At 42.4% G+C, this 15,747-nt stretch overlaps 1 protein-coding gene across 1 annotated transcript in view; it reads right to left on the bottom strand.

The window, feature by feature from the left end:
• The window catches only part of plxdc2b (plexin domain containing 2b), a 498,542-nt gene that overhangs the window by 47,051 nt on the left and 435,744 nt on the right, over positions 1–15,747 (bottom strand). The window lies entirely within an intron of this gene.

The following is a 15,747-nucleotide window of genomic DNA, read 5'->3' as shown; positions in this document are numbered from 1 at the left end:
CCTGTTGCTGAATTAGTCTTTCACTCCAATCTAATTAAGCTATTATATGGACTACCTGCATAATAAACATAAATATTTGTAGAAATTGCACGAAGCCAACAGAGAGCAGATGTGCAGCAACCTATCCACCCCACCTAAATAAGAATCCTTGAACACAATTGAACAAGGACTAAAGTTTGCAAAAACATGGAGTATCACATTGGCGATGACCTCTTCCTTCACTGTTTGTAGGCCATCGGCATCAGCCTTCAAACTAAGCCGCACTAATTTCAATATTGAAAATGAACATTCTCTTTCTTCAAATTTTACATCCTGCTCACGTATAATCTCCTGAACACTTCTGCCAAAATCACAAGATCATCTAATTATATGCACCTAGAAATCAACAGATCAGCTGAGTTACAAAAATAATAATCAATTTCTTACAAAATCTTGTGGATCATGGTCTGGAAAATCTTGGGCAAATGTCTTACAACTCAAGAAAAAAAAAATACGTGTTAGTGGAATCATATTTGTGTGCCATTGGGTAGATACTTACATCTTTGTTGACTTCAATTTTTATAGGCATCTGTTAGTCTCATGAGACCATGGATTTGTGGCTTGGAAGGTTTCCAGGGGGCAGGCCTGGGCAAGGTTGTATGGAAGACCGGCAGTTGCCCATGCTGCAAGTCTCCCCTCTCCACGTCACCGATGTTGTCCAAGGGAAGGGCATTAGGATCCATACAGCTTGGCACCGGTGTTGTCGCAGAGCAATATGTGGTTAAGTGCCTTGCTCAAGGACACACATGCTGCCTCAGCCAAGGCTCGAACTAGCGACCTTCAAATCATTAAACGAACGCCTTATCCACTTGGCCACCCGCCAACAATTGACTTCAATTGTAAGGGTCCAATTTTGAGAACTTACTTTTTCCTGCTGACTTAGCTTTTTTTGGTCAACGTATGCTGGGTATTTCCTTGGCTTGAACTTCTGTTCTTTATTAGCTTCCACACAGACACACTGTACTGTCTGCCATAGGGTATGACCACTAATGCTGTGGGCCACTCACTCTGGTCAGTTTTTACAAGTGCAACCTTTTATTCCAGCCTGTCCAATTTTTTCTGAGCTTGAATACTAACAGTTTGGCACAAGTCCCCAAATCCTCAGGACTTTCTACAAGAGCATCTTGACTGGCTGTGTGACAGCCTGGTACAGGAACTGTAGTACCCTCAATCGCAGGGCCCTAAAGAGAGCAGTGTGGACAGCCCAGCTCACCTGTGACATTTACAGCAGCAAATGCATAAAAAGAATCTTCAGGGACCCCAACCACAAACTGCTTCAGCTGCTTCCGCCTGGCAAACCGTACCGCAACATTAAGGCCAGGACCAACAGGTGAAAGGATGTCTTCGTTCGCCAGGCCATCAGATTGATCAATACATATCTGACTGTATATACGGGTATACAAAACAGTTAAGTATTCAATCTTCATACATCAAAGTTGCTGGTGAGCGCAGCAGGCCAAGCAGCATCTATAGGAAGAGGTGCAGTCGACGTTTCAGGCCGAGACCCTTCGTCAGGACTAATTCAGAAGTATTCAATCTTAATGTCTGGGCAATATCTCCCAAAAATTTCCTTCCTTATTGCTTGTACATAGTGACAGAGATGCAACAGAAAGATTTTTACTCCCTCATGTTGTGAGATGGATATAAGAAATAAAATCCTAATTCTAATTCTAAAACAGTGTGCAGATCCATACTGGGCTTACAATAGTCCAGCATGGCATCTAATCTGTTGCCAATGTGCACATATCTTGTTATGTTAGCATAGTCATCGTGCTTTTCCAATAATGTTTTAATATCACAAAATATTCTGTCAATTGAGTATGAGCTGTCTTGCGAAACTTGCACAATGGAAGAGATTGCAATAAAGTTATACAAGCTTATTCCTATCTTTTCCACTGGGCGGTTCAGTTGCCATCATGAATGTAAAACATCATCTGCGAAAGTTTTCAATGGGATTGCTTTCCTACAGTGGTACCTGACTCATTTTACCTTGAGTCATTATTGTTCTGTCTATGATAGTATCAATTTCAATATCAAGCTGTTGGTTATTAATCAACAGTTTTCTTGCAAGTCTGTCTGCTTGCTGCTGTTACTGCTTGTGGGCTAGATATTGTAGATATTGTATAATTCCAGTTCGCCACAGTCTGAATGAACTTCAAATGGTGAAGTGCTTTTTATTGTTCTGAATTATCACTGAAATTACCTCTGTTCATCGTCTTTGTCTTGGATCTGCAGACACTCGAGATATGATCATTCTATTATCAGTTGAAGTACTTAACTGTGCTAAAGTGATCAGTGTGTGTTAGCCATTGCAACAATAGCAGACGATTGAACTGGTTTAATCACTGTGCTGTAAGTCGCGAGTCCCCATCCATCTGGCTTCTCGACCCAAACTTTCAGCTCTTTGTAATGGCTTTGAATTATAAAGTAATTTTCAGTTTTTGTTAATTAAGGTATTTTGCCCCTTCATGATGTCAGGTTTGTCACCATTCCATGTTTCTTTACCATTTTCTATTAGATCAACATGCCAACTCCATTTCTGCCACATTGGACACCCACTAATATGCTTATTAACAGAACCGCTTTACGACAGCTGCCATTGCATCTGACATGCATCTGGCCTTGACACACCTAGAAAACGTGGACATTTACGTTAGAATGCTGTTTTGGCATTCAACACTATTGTCCACAGACCTTGGTGGTAAGTGCCAGTGCCAGAGGCCTACTGAAGGTCGGAGTGAGAATATAAAAAGAGCAGATTTTGGTAAATCTGATATATCATTGGTGGCTCAGGTGTGAGAAGTGTGAGTGGGAGTGTTGGTGTCAGAACCCTACAGAAGTCGGGAGAGAGAGAGAGTATAAAAGGAGAAGTTTAGGGTAAGACTGGTCTTTTCTGAATGCACAGAGGCCTACCAAAAGTTGAAATGAGAATATAAAAAAGGCCAGATTCTGGTAAATCCGATCTTAAATCAGCAGCTCTGGCATGGGGAGTGTGGGTGTTGTCAGAACCCTACTGAAGTTGGGAGAAAGAGAGTGTAAAAGGAGCAGATTCAGGTAAGTTTTTTTCAGTTGTATAGGCGCAATGAGTATAAGTATCAATAGTATAAAGTATAAAGTAGAAGCCTAAACTCAGCTGCAAGTGAAAGGAAGGTCGGCTGTTGGAAGGGCAATTGTTTGAGTGTGCCAGCGACAGTGTGGGAAGGCCTTGGCTAAACAAGCTTCAGCGTGAACAGGTGGAGGCACAGTTAAGAAGAGGTAAGCCTTTTGTTTTCAGTACAGAGCAGTCAGGATGGAATGCTCCTTCTGTCAGATGTGGGAATTCAGGATACCTGAATCCTTGATGATTACATCTGTGGGAAGTGCACCCAACTTCAGTGCCTGACTGACTGAGTCAAGGAGTTCGATGTACTCAGGATCATTCGGGAGGCTGAAGATATTCTAGGTGAGGCTTTTGAAGATATGTCACAGAGTACAGGCTTCTGACAGTAGAGGTGACCTCCAGGAGAGGTAAGGGGATAAGGGAGACAGTGCAGGTTTCCCCGGGGCCATTCCCCTCAGCAACAGGATACTGCTGCGGGGGGGAGGATGGCCCATTGGGGCATGGCAGCAACAGCCAGCTCTGAGGCTCAACAGGGAAGAGTAAAGTCAGGGAATGCCTTAGTTACAGGGAACTCGATATGTTAGGGGAACAGAAAGGAGATTCTATGGCTGCAAAAGAGAAGCCAGGATGGTGTGTTCCCTCCCGGATGCAAGGGTGCAGGATGTATTGGACCAGCTGCAGGATATTCTCAAGGGGGAGGGTGAGTAGTCAGAAATAAAATATTTCAGTACACTTTAGTACACCCTGGTAATAAAATGAACTTCTAAACCTTTGAACTGTTGAACAGCCAGAGGTCATGGTGCATATTGGCACCAATGTCATAGGAAAAAAGAGGAAGAGGCCCTATGCAGTGAGTATACAGAATTAGAAAAGGGACTGAAGAGAAGGACCTCCAAGGTTGTAATCTCTGGATTACTTCCAGTGCCACAGCCTAGCGGGTTAATAGCATGGATGAATCAGTGGCTGAGGAGATGGTGCAGGGGACAGGGTTTCAAGTTCTTGGATCATTGGAACCTTTTCTGGGGAAGGGGTGACCTGTACAAGAGGGTCAGGTTGCCCCTGAACTGGAGGGAAGCCAATATCCTGGCCGGGAGGTTTGCGAATGCTACTCAGGAGAGGTTAAACTAGTTTTGCAAGGGCTGGGAACCACAGCACAAGGTCAAAAGGGAAGGTTCAAATCGAAATAACACGTATGAGAGGTCGAATAGTTTGAAGTGTGTATATTTTAATGCTAAGAGCATTATGGTAAGGGTGATGAGATTAGAGCATGGATCAGTACCTGGAACTATGATGTTGAAGCCATTACTGAAACCTGGTTGAGAGAGGGGTAGGAATGGATGATTAGTGTACTACGTTTTTGAAGTTTTAGAAAAAATAGAGGAGGAGGTAAAAAAAAAGGGGGGAGTTGCATGACTAATCAGGGACAATATCACAGCTGCACTCACAGGAGACATAATGGAGAATCAGACACTGAGTCCATTTGGTTGGAGCTCAGGAATAGGAAGGGTGCAATCACACTGATGGGATTGTACTACAGATCCCCTCATAGCATTGAGGAACAGATATTTAATCAGATTAAGGAGTGTAAAATGTGTAATTTTTAATTAAGAATGTGAAAAAATAATAGGGTTGCTGTCATGGGAGATTTCAACTTCCTGAAGATAAACCGGGACCTTCTTAGTGTAAAATGGGGTTTAGATGGGGCAGAATTTGTTAAGTGTATCCAGGATGGTTTCCTAAATCAATATGTGGATGGTCTAAACAAGAGGAGGGGCTGCACTGGACCTAATGTTGGGTAAAGAACCTGGCCAGGTGACTGACCATTCAGTGGATCAGCAGTTAGGGAACAGTGATCACAACTCCTTAACTTTCAGGATAGCTACAGATAAGGATAGGTAGGGTCCTTGCAGGGGAGTTTTAAATTGGAGAAGGGCAAATTACAAGGGCATTAGGCAGGAACTAAGAAGAGTTAATTGGGAACACCTTTTTTCTGGAAGTCCACATCAGACATGTGTAAGTGTTTAAAGATCAATTGCACAGAGTACAGGAGAGGTATGTTCCAGTTAGAAGGAAGGACAGGAATGGAAAGATAAGAGAACCTTGGATGTCCAGAGATGTGATGAATTTAGTCAAAAAGAAAAAGGAAAAGTATGTAAAGTTTCAGAAGTCAAGAACAAATGAAGCACATGAGCAGTATGAAGAAGCCAGAAAAGAACTATAGAACGGAATTAGAAAAGCCAGGACAGGCCATGAAAAGTCCTTGGCAACTAGGATTAAGGTGATTCCCAAGGCATTCTATACCTACATCAAGAGCAATCTGATAACTAGGGAGAGAATAAGACCACTCAAGAATAAAGAGAGGAGCATTTGATTTTGTTTGGATGCAGAGAATGTGAATGAGGTAGTTAATGAGTACTTTGTTTCAGGAAAAGGATATGGAGGACCAGGAGGAGGAAGCACTCACCTCCTAATAGTATTAGGGTGGATAAATCCCCAGGGCCTGATGGGATTTACCCCAAATCATTGAAGGAGGCAAGAGAAGAGATTGCTGGAGCCTTGACCAGTATCTTCGTGTCCTCTCTAGCCACAGGTGAAGTCCCCTGGCGAGTGGCTAATGTTGTACCTTTGTTTAAGAAGGAAACAAGGGAAAATATTGGGCACTATAAAATGGTGAGTCTCATGTCAGTTCTAGGAAAATTGCTGGAGAAAATTCTTAGGGATAGGACATATGAGCATTTAGAAACCCATGGCCTAATTAGAGAGAACCATAATGGCTTTGTGCGGGGCAGGTCGTGTCTTAATAAGTTGACTGAGTTTTTTGGCAAGGTGACAAGAGAGATTGATGACGGTAGGGCAGCGGATGTTGTTTACATGGAATTTAGTAAGGCATTTGACGAAGTCACTCACAGGGGCTAATCCAGAAGATTAAGGTGCATGGGGTCCACAGTGAATTGGCTGTTTGGATTCAGAACTGGCTTGCGTGTAGAAGACAGAGAGTAGAGGTTGAAGAGACTTTTCTGAGCTGGAGGTTTATAATTACTGGTATTACACAAGGGTCTGTGCTGGGACCTCCGATGTATGTATATAAATGATCTGGATGAGAATGTAGATGGGTGGGTTAGTAATATTGCGAATGATACCAAGATTGGTGGAGTTGTGGACAGTGTAGGAAACTGACAAAGAATACAGTGCAATATAGATCAGTTGCAAATATGGGCAGAGAAACAGTGTGAGGTGTTGCACATTGGCAGGGCAAATGCAAGGAGACTGTACACTGTTAAGGGAAGATCCTTAACAGTGTTGCTGAGCAGAGACACCTTGGGACCCATGGTTATAGCTCCTTGAAAGTGGCCACACAGATCGATAAGTGGTTAAGAAGGCTTATGGAATACTTGCTTTTATTAGTCGAGGCAATGAATTCAAAAGTCAAGAGGTTATGTTTCAACTTTATAAAACTCTGGTCAGGCCACATCTGGAGTACTGCATACAGTTCTGCTCACCACACTCTAGGAAGGATGTTGAGACTTTGGAGAGGTTGAAGAAGTGATTTACCAGGATGCCACCTGGTTGAGAGTGCATGTGCTGTCATGAGAGGCTGGATAAACTTGAGCTATTTTCTCTGGAGAGCTGGATGCTGAGGAGAGATCTGATAAGAGGTTTATAAGATTATGAGAGGCATTGATGGAGTAGACAGGGAGTATCTGTTTTCCAGGGTTGAAATGTCTAATATCAGAGGGCATGCATTTAAAGTGAGAGGGGATAGATTCAAAACGGGTGTGAGGCAAACTTTTTCACTCAGAGAGTGGTGGATGCCTGGAATGTGCTGCCTGGTATGGTGGTAGAGGCAAATAAATTAGAGGCTTTTAAGAGATATGTAGATAGGCACATGGATGTAAGGAAGATGTATGGATATGGACATGTTGTAGGTAGGAAGGATTGGTGTTTGAGTATTTTAGATTTGTTTTTTAGCTGGTTCAGCACCACATGGGGGCTGAATGACCTGCTCCTGTGCCATACTGTTCTATGAACAAACTTCTGCTCCTCAGTGTTAAACTTCCTAATGAACAGACCTAAGATAGTCAGAACGCACAACTGCTGAAACAGGTTATCATGTTCTTCTTAGGCACCAGTATAAGGGAAGTCTGCTTGAAGCATGTAGGTACCTAAAACCATAAGATATTAGAGCAGAATTAGGCCATTTGGCCCATAGAGTCTACTCCGCTATTTCATCATGGCTGATCCAATTTTTTTTTTCAGCCCCAATCTCCTACCTTCTCTCCATAACCCTTCATGTCCTGACCAATCAAGAATATATCAACCTCTGCCTTAAATATACAAAAAGACTTGGCCTCCAAGGCTGTCAGTGGCAAAGAATTACACAGACTCACCACTCGTCGGCTAAAAAAAATTCTCCTATCTTCATTTTAAAAGGACACCCCTATATTCTGAGGTTGCGTACTCTGGTCTTAGCGTCTCCCACCACAGGAAACATCCTTTCCACATGCAGTCCATCAAGGACTTTCACCACTAATACGTTTCAATTAGATCACTGCTCATTCTTGTGAATTCTGGTGAAGACAGGCCCAGAGCCATCAAATGCACTTTCTGTGACAAACCATTCAATCCTGGAATAATTCTCGTGAATCTCCTTTTCAGCACATCCTTTCTAAGATGAAGAGCACAAAACTGTTCACAATACTCCAACTATGGCCTCACCAGTGCATTATAAAGTCTCACATTCCATCCTTGCTTTTATATTCTAGTCCTATTGAAACGAATGCTAACATTGCATTTCCCTTCCTCACCACAGACTCAACCTGCAAATTAACCTTTAGGGAGTCCTGCACTTCAGGTTTTTGTGTTCTCTCTCCAGTGAGAAAATAGTCAACCCATTCATTTATTCTACCAGAGTGCATGACCATACACTTCCCGACACTGTATTCTATCTGCCACTTCTCTGCCCATTCTCCTAATCTGTCTAGGTCCTTCTGTAGTCTCTTCACTGACTCAGAACTACCTGTCTCCCCACCTAGCTTCATATCATCTACAAACTTTGCAACAAAGCCATCAATTCCATCATCCAAAACATTGAAATATAACATAAAGGAGAGGGCATACAAGGAAGCAAAAATTAGTGGGAAGACAGAGGATTGGGAAGTTTTTAAAACCTTACAAAAGGAAACCAAGAAGGTCATTAAGAGAGAAAAGATTAACTATGAAAGGAAACTGGCAAATAATATCAAAGAGGACACTAAAAGCTTTTTCAAGTATATAAAGAGTAAAAGACAGGTGAGAGTAGATATAGGACCGATAGAAAATGATATTGGAGAAATTGTAATGGGAGACGAGGAGATGGCAGAGGAACTGAACAAGTATTTTGCATCAGTCTTCACTGAGGAAGACAGCAGGATACCGGACACTCAAGGGTGACAGGGAAGAGAAGTGTGCGCAGTCACAATTACGACAGAGAAAGTACTCAGGAAGCTGAATAGGCTAAAGGTCGATAAATCTCCTGGACCAGATGGAATGCACCCTCGTGTTCTGAAGGAAGTAGCTGTGGAGATTGCGGAGGCATTAGCGATGATCTTTCAAAAGTCGATAGATTCTGGCATGGTTCCGGAAGACTGGAAGATTGCAAATGTCACTCCGCTATTTAAGAAGGGGACAAGGAAGCAAAAAGGAAATTATAGACCTGTTAGTTTGAGGTCGGTGGTTGGGAAGTTGTTGGAGTCGATTGTCAAGGATGAGGTTACAGAGTACCTGGAGGCATATGACAAGATAGGCAGAACTCAGCATGGATTCCTTAAAGGAAAATCCTGCCTGACAAACCTATTACAATTTTTTGAGGAAATTACCAGTAGGCTAGACAAGGGAGATGTAGTGGATGTTGTATATTTAGATTTTCAGAAGGCCTTTGACAAGGTGCCACACATGAGGCTACTTAACAAGATAAGAGCCCATGGAATTACAGGAAAGTTACGTACATGGATAGAGCGTTGGCTGATTGGCAGGAAACAGAGAGTGGGAATAAAGGGATCCTATTCTGGTTGGTTGCTGGTTACCAGTGGTGTTCCACAGGGATCAGTGTTGGGGCCGCTTCTATTTCCATTGTATATCAACGATTTGGATTATGGAATAGATGGCTTTGTGGCTAAGTTTGCTGATGATACGAAGATAGATGGAGGGGCCGGTAGTGCTGAGGAAACGGAGAGTCTGCAGAGAGACTTGGATAGATTGGAAGAATGGGCAGAGAAGTGGCAAATGAAGTACAATGTTGGAAAGTGTATGGTTATGCACTTTGGCAGAAAAAATAAATGGACAGACTATTATTTAAATGGGGAAAGAATTCAAAGTTCTGAGATGCAACGGGACTTGGGAGTCCTCGTACAGGATTCCCTTAAAGTTAACCTCCAGGTTGAGTCAGTAGTGAAGAAGGTGAATGCAATGTTGGCATTCATTTCTAGAGGAATAGAGTATAGGAGCAGGGATGTGATGTTGAGGCTCTATAAGGCACTGGTGAGATCTCACTTGGAGTACTGTGGGCAGTTTTGGTCTCCCTATTTAAGAAAGGATGTGCTGACGTTGGAGAGGGTACAGAGAAGATTCACTAGAATGATTCCGGGAATGAGAGCGTTAACATATGAGGAACGTTTGTCCGCTCTTGGACTGTATTCCTTGGAGTTTAGAAGAATGAGGGGAGACCTCATAGAAACATTTCGAATGTTGAAAGCATGGACAGAGTGGATGTGGCAAAGTTGTTTCCTATGATGGGGGAGTCTAGTATGAGAGGGCATGACTTCAGGATTGAAGGGCGCCCTTTCAGAACAGAAATGCGAAGAAATTTTCTTAGTCAGAGGGTGGTGAATCTATGGAATTTGTTGCCATGGGCAGCAGTGGAGGCCAAGTCATTGAGTGTATTTAAGGCAGAGATTGATAGGTATCTGAGTAGCCAGGGCATGAAAGGTTATGGTGAGAAGGCAGGGCAGTGGGACTAAATAGGATAAAATGGATCAGCTCATGATAAAATGGCAGAGCAGACTCGATGGGCCCAATGGCCTACTTCTGCTCCTTTGTCTTATGGTCTTATGGTCTTATAAAAAGAATTGGTCTCAACACAGACCCCCTTGAAAAACCACTAGGAACTGGCAGCCAACCAGAAAAGGCCTCCTTTACTCCTATACTTTGCAACCTGCCAATCAGCCACTGCTTTATCCATGCTAGAGTACCTTGGGCTCATAGCTTGCTAAGCAGCCTCATATGTGGACCTTGGCCTTACGAAAATCCAAGTATACAACATCAACCAATTCTCTTTTGCCTCTTTTGCTTGTTATTTCTTCAAAGAATTCCATCAGATTTAAACCATAAGACCATAAGACATAGGAGCAGAATTAGGCCATCTTGCCCATCGATTCTTCTCTGCCATTCACTCATTGCTGATGCTTTTTTTAAAAATCTCCTCCTCAATCCCAGTTCTCGGCCTTCTCCTTGTAACCTTTGATGCCATGTCCAATCAAGAACCTATCAATCTCTCCTTAAATACACCCAACGACTTGACGTCTACAGCTACATGTGGCAACAAATTCCACAAATTCACCACCATTTGGCTAAAGAAATTTCTCCGCATCTCTGTTTTGAAAGGGCACCCCTCTATCCTGAGGCTGTGTTCTCCTGTCCTAGACTCTCCCACCATGCGAAACATCCTTTCCACATCTACTCTGTCTAGGCCTTTCAAAATTTGAAAGGTTTCAATGAGATCCTCCCTCATCCTTCTGAATTCCAACGAGTACAGACCCAGAGCCATCAAACGTTTCACATATGATAACCTTTTCATTCCTGAAATCATCCTTGTGAACCTCCTCTGGATCCTCTCCAAAGCCAGCACATCTTTTCTAAGACAAGGGGCCAAAACTGTTCACAATACTTAAGGTGAGTCCTCACCAGTGCCTTATAAACCCTCAGCATCAGATCCTTGTTCTTGTATTCTTGACCTATTGAAATGAATGCTAATGTGGCATTTGCCTTTCTTACCACCAACTCAACCTGCAACATCCACTGCATCCCCTTTATCTATCTTACTTGTAATCTCCTCAAAGAATTCCAACAGGTTCGTCAGGCAGGTTTTTCCCTGAAGGAAACCATACTGAATTTGTACTATCTTGTCCTGGGTCACCAAGTACTCTATCACTTCATCCTTAACAATTGACTCTAACATCTTCCCAACCACTGAGGCCAAGCTAACTGGTCTATAATTTCCTTTCTGCTGCCTTCCTCTTTTCTTAAAGAGTGGAATAACATTTTTAATTTTCCTGTCTTCTGGCACCATGCTAGAGTTCAGTGATTTTTGAAAAATCATTTCTAATGCCACCGCAATCTTTAACGCTAACTCTTTCAGAACCCGAGGGTGCAGTTCCTCTGGTCCAGGTGACTTATGTACCTTTAGGTCTTTCAGCTTTTTGAGCACGTTCTCTCTTGTAACAGGAGATATCAGGGGTAAGTTTTTTTATGCAGAGGATTGGTGAGCACGTGGAATGGGCTGCCAGTGATGGTGGTGGAGGCGGATACGATAGGGTCTTTTAAGAGACTCCTGGACAGGTATATGGAGCTCAGAAAATAGAGGCCTATGGGTAACCCTAGGTAATTTCTCAGGTAAGGACATGTTCGGCACAGCTTTGTGGGCCAAAGGGCTTGTATTGGGCTGTAGGATTTCTATGTTTCTAGTAACTGCACCCACTTCTCTTCCTTCACACGCTACAACATCAGGCATACTGCTAGTGTTTTCCACAGTGAAGACTGATGCCAAATACTCATTTAGTTCATCAGCCATCTCCTTGTCCCGCATTATTATTTCTCTAGCCTCATTTTCTAGCGGTCCTATATCCACTCTCATTTCTCCTGTATTTTTAACATACTTGAAAAATACTTTTACTATCCACATTGATATTATTTGCTAGCTTGCTTTCATATTTCATGTTTTCCCTTCTAATGAATTTTTTTAGTTGCTCTCTTTAGGTTTTTAACAACTTCACAATCCTCTATCTTTCCACTAATTTTTCGTTTTTTGAATGCCCTTTCTTTTGCTTTTACAATAACTTTGACTTCCCTTGTCAGACACGGTTGTACTATTTTACCATTTGAGTATTTCTTCATTTATGAAATACACATGTCCCGCGCCTTCCTCATTTTTCCCTGAAACACACACCACTGGTGCTCTGCTGACATCCCTGCCAGCAGCTCCTTCCAATTTACTTTGACCAACTCCTCTCTCATACCACTTTAATTTCCATTACTCTACTGAAATACTGCTACATCACTTTACTTTCTCCCTATCAAATTTCAAGTTGAACACAATTATATTGTGATCACTGGTTCCTAAGGGTTCTTTTACCTTTAGCTCCCTCATCGCTTCTGGTTCATTACATGACACCCAATCCAGTACAGCTGATCCCCTAGCAGTCTCAAGGACAAACTGCTTAAAAAGCCATTTCTTAGGCATTCAACAAACTCACTCTCTTGAGATCCATTACCAACCTGATTTTCCTAATTGACCTGCATGTTAAAATCTCCCATGACTACCATAACGTTGCCCTTTTGACTCACCTTTTTTATTTCCTGTTGTAACCTGTGGTCCACCTCCCAGCCACTGTTGGGAGGCTTGTATATAACTGCCATCAACATCCTTTTACCCTTGCATTTCTTAACTCAACCCGCAAGGGTTCAACATCTTCCGATTCTATGTCACATTTTTCTACTGACTTGATGCCATTCTTTACCAGTAGAGCCACACCACCCCTCTGTCTACCTTCCTATCCCTCTATATAACGTATAACCTTGGACATTCAACTCCCAGGTACAACCATCCTTCAACCATGATTCCGTGATGGCCACAACACCATACCTCGCAACCTGTAATATTGCAACTAGATCATTCACCTCATTCCTTATGGATCTGAAGAAACTTTTGGTCCTCTCTTTAATATTATTGGCTAGCTTATTTTGATATTCCAGCTTTTCTATCCTTACAACTTTTTTAGTTGCCTACTGCTGTTTTTTATAAGCCTCCCAATCCTCTAACTTCCCTCTAATTTTTGTTCTCTTTGGCTTTTCCCTCTCTCTTCCCTCTCTTTGGCTTTTTGTTGGCTTTGAGTTCTCTTGTTAGCCACGGTTATGTCATCTTGCCTGTAAAATACTTCTTACTCTCTGGGACATATATATCCTGTGCCTTGCAAATTGCTTCCATAAATATCAGCCATTGCTACTCTGCCATCATCTCTACTAGTGTGCTTTTCTAATGAATTCTGTCCAACTCCTCTCTCATGCCTCTGTAATTCCCTTTACTCCACTGGGGGGATTAATAAGTTCGTGGCCTAAGGTAGAGGGAGATGAGTTAGTAACTTTAAACCTTCTGCATTTTCACTCAAAGAGTTGGACTGCACGTGCATATAACCAGAGTAGTATAACTCATCACCGTCTACCTTAGGCCACAAACTTATCAATCACCCCTGCTGTGGACCACTTCTACAAAGAAGGGATCCATATACTCCGTGACCGCTGGACTAAGCGTGTACATGTAGGAGGGGACTATCTTGAAAAATAAATGTGCTAGGTTTTCTAAAATTGACTCTGTCTACCTTAGGCCACAAACTTATCAATCACCCCTTGTACATCAATTACCTCCTCTTCATTACTGTCTTCTGCCTCACCCACGACACTTCTTGCTTTGAAATATATGCAGCTCAGGACACTAGTTGCATCATGCTCAACCTTTTGATTCCTAACTTTGTCTCTTAATGCCATACCCCTGTAACTCTAGTTCAAACCTCATCTTACAGCACTAACAAACATTCTCGGTGAGATATTTGTCCCTCTACAGTTCAGGTGCAAACTGTCCTTTCTGTACAGGTCCCACCTTCCCTGGAAGAGAGTTCAATGATCCAAAAATCTTATGCTCTTCCTCCTACACCAGCTCCTTAGCCACGTATTAAACTGTATAATCTTCCTAGTTCTTTCCTCACTAGCACATGGCATGGGTAGCAATCCTGAGATCACAACCCTGGAGTTCTTGCCTTTTAACTTAGCACCTAACTCTCTGAACTCCCTATGTAGAACCTTGTCACTCGTCCTACCCAGGTCATTTGTACCTACATTAACCATGATCTCTGGCTGTTCACTCTTCCACTTAAGAATGCTGAGGACTTGATCCATGATGTCCCAGGCCCTGGCACTTGGTAGGCAATATACGATCTGGGAATTTCGTTCTTGCCCACGGAAACTTCTGTCCATTTCTCTAACGGACCCCTTCTCACCACAGCTTGCTTCTTCTCCCTGCTTCCATTCTGAGTCACAGTGCCAGAGACCCAGTCACTGTGACCTTCCTCTGTTATGTCAACCCCCCCACCAAAACTATCCAAAGTGATAAACCTGTTGTTGAGGGGGGATGGCACAAGGGTACTTAACCCCTTTCCCCTTCCTGACTGCCACCCAGTTTCCAGTGTCCTGCAGTTTGGTGTAACTACCTCTCTATATGTCCTATCTATCAGCCCTTCAGACTCCCAAATGATCCAGTTTCAACTCCAACTCCTTAACGCAGATTGTTAGAAGCTGCAGCTGGATGCACTTCTCACAGTTGCAGTCACCAGGGACACTGGAGGTCTCCCTGCCTTTCCACATCCTGCAAGAGGAGCATTCCATTATCCTGTTTGGCATCTCTACTGCCCTAACTAAGCAGATATAAAGAAGGGCAGAAAAAGAAACTTAACCTAGAGTTTTTCTTTTTTTTACTTTCTTTGACCGAAACCTCTCCCCACTGATGCCTCTAAGAGTTAAAGCCTCAAGATAACCATTCTGACTCTGTCCACTCAGGCGACAGCCGCTGCAAATATGGTCACTGCGTCTGCCCCTGCCTTCCTTTAATTTGCTCTGTTAATGAATCACAAATGTGGATTGGTCGCTGGTCAATGCTCCATTTCACTGTTGTGACCTGCTTGCTGCTGCCCTTTTCTGCTTGGGCATTGGACTTGATTGAAGTCCACTCTTTTCAATCTTCCAAATGTGGATTGGTCGCTGGTCAATGCTCTATCCTGCAGATTACCTCAGACTATCAGGTAGGTGTCTCATGCTTGTTTAAGATAATTGCAAACTGAAATTATATAATAAAACCAATTAATATTTCTACAACAATTCCCTTGGTTATTTTTGAAAGGGATCAATGACAACTTGTTGTTTCATAATGTATTGAATATGGTTAAGTATTAGATAAGGACAATATTCAAAATAAAATTTCTGTAAATGAAAGGATCCAATACTACACTTGGACTCAGAAATATTTTTTATTAGAACTTGCGAATGCTCCTTTCAGATATTAGTTTGAGACAGTAAATTATTGCCAAATGCAAAGGATTATTATTTAATTAAATAGGGAGATTTATTATTGCCGCAGATAGCACATTTCAAGGGCATTTAACAATGCATTCGCCTTTGTGTGCAGCAAGACTGGAATTTATGAACACTGCATAAATCAAAAAGCAGAAATTTATTGTTTTGGCTAAGCACTTACCTATATCAAATTCTGATGCTAATGCATTAATTTTCAGTTAAACTTCAGAAATGCA

Source organism: Mobula hypostoma, chromosome 3 (genome assembly GCF_963921235.1).
Source record: "Mobula hypostoma chromosome 3, sMobHyp1.1, whole genome shotgun sequence".
Taxonomy (NCBI): domain Eukaryota; kingdom Metazoa; phylum Chordata; class Chondrichthyes; order Myliobatiformes; family Myliobatidae; genus Mobula; species Mobula hypostoma.
The sequence above is the reverse complement of the archived record's forward strand: the minus strand, read 5'-3'. Positions and strand labels throughout refer to the sequence as shown.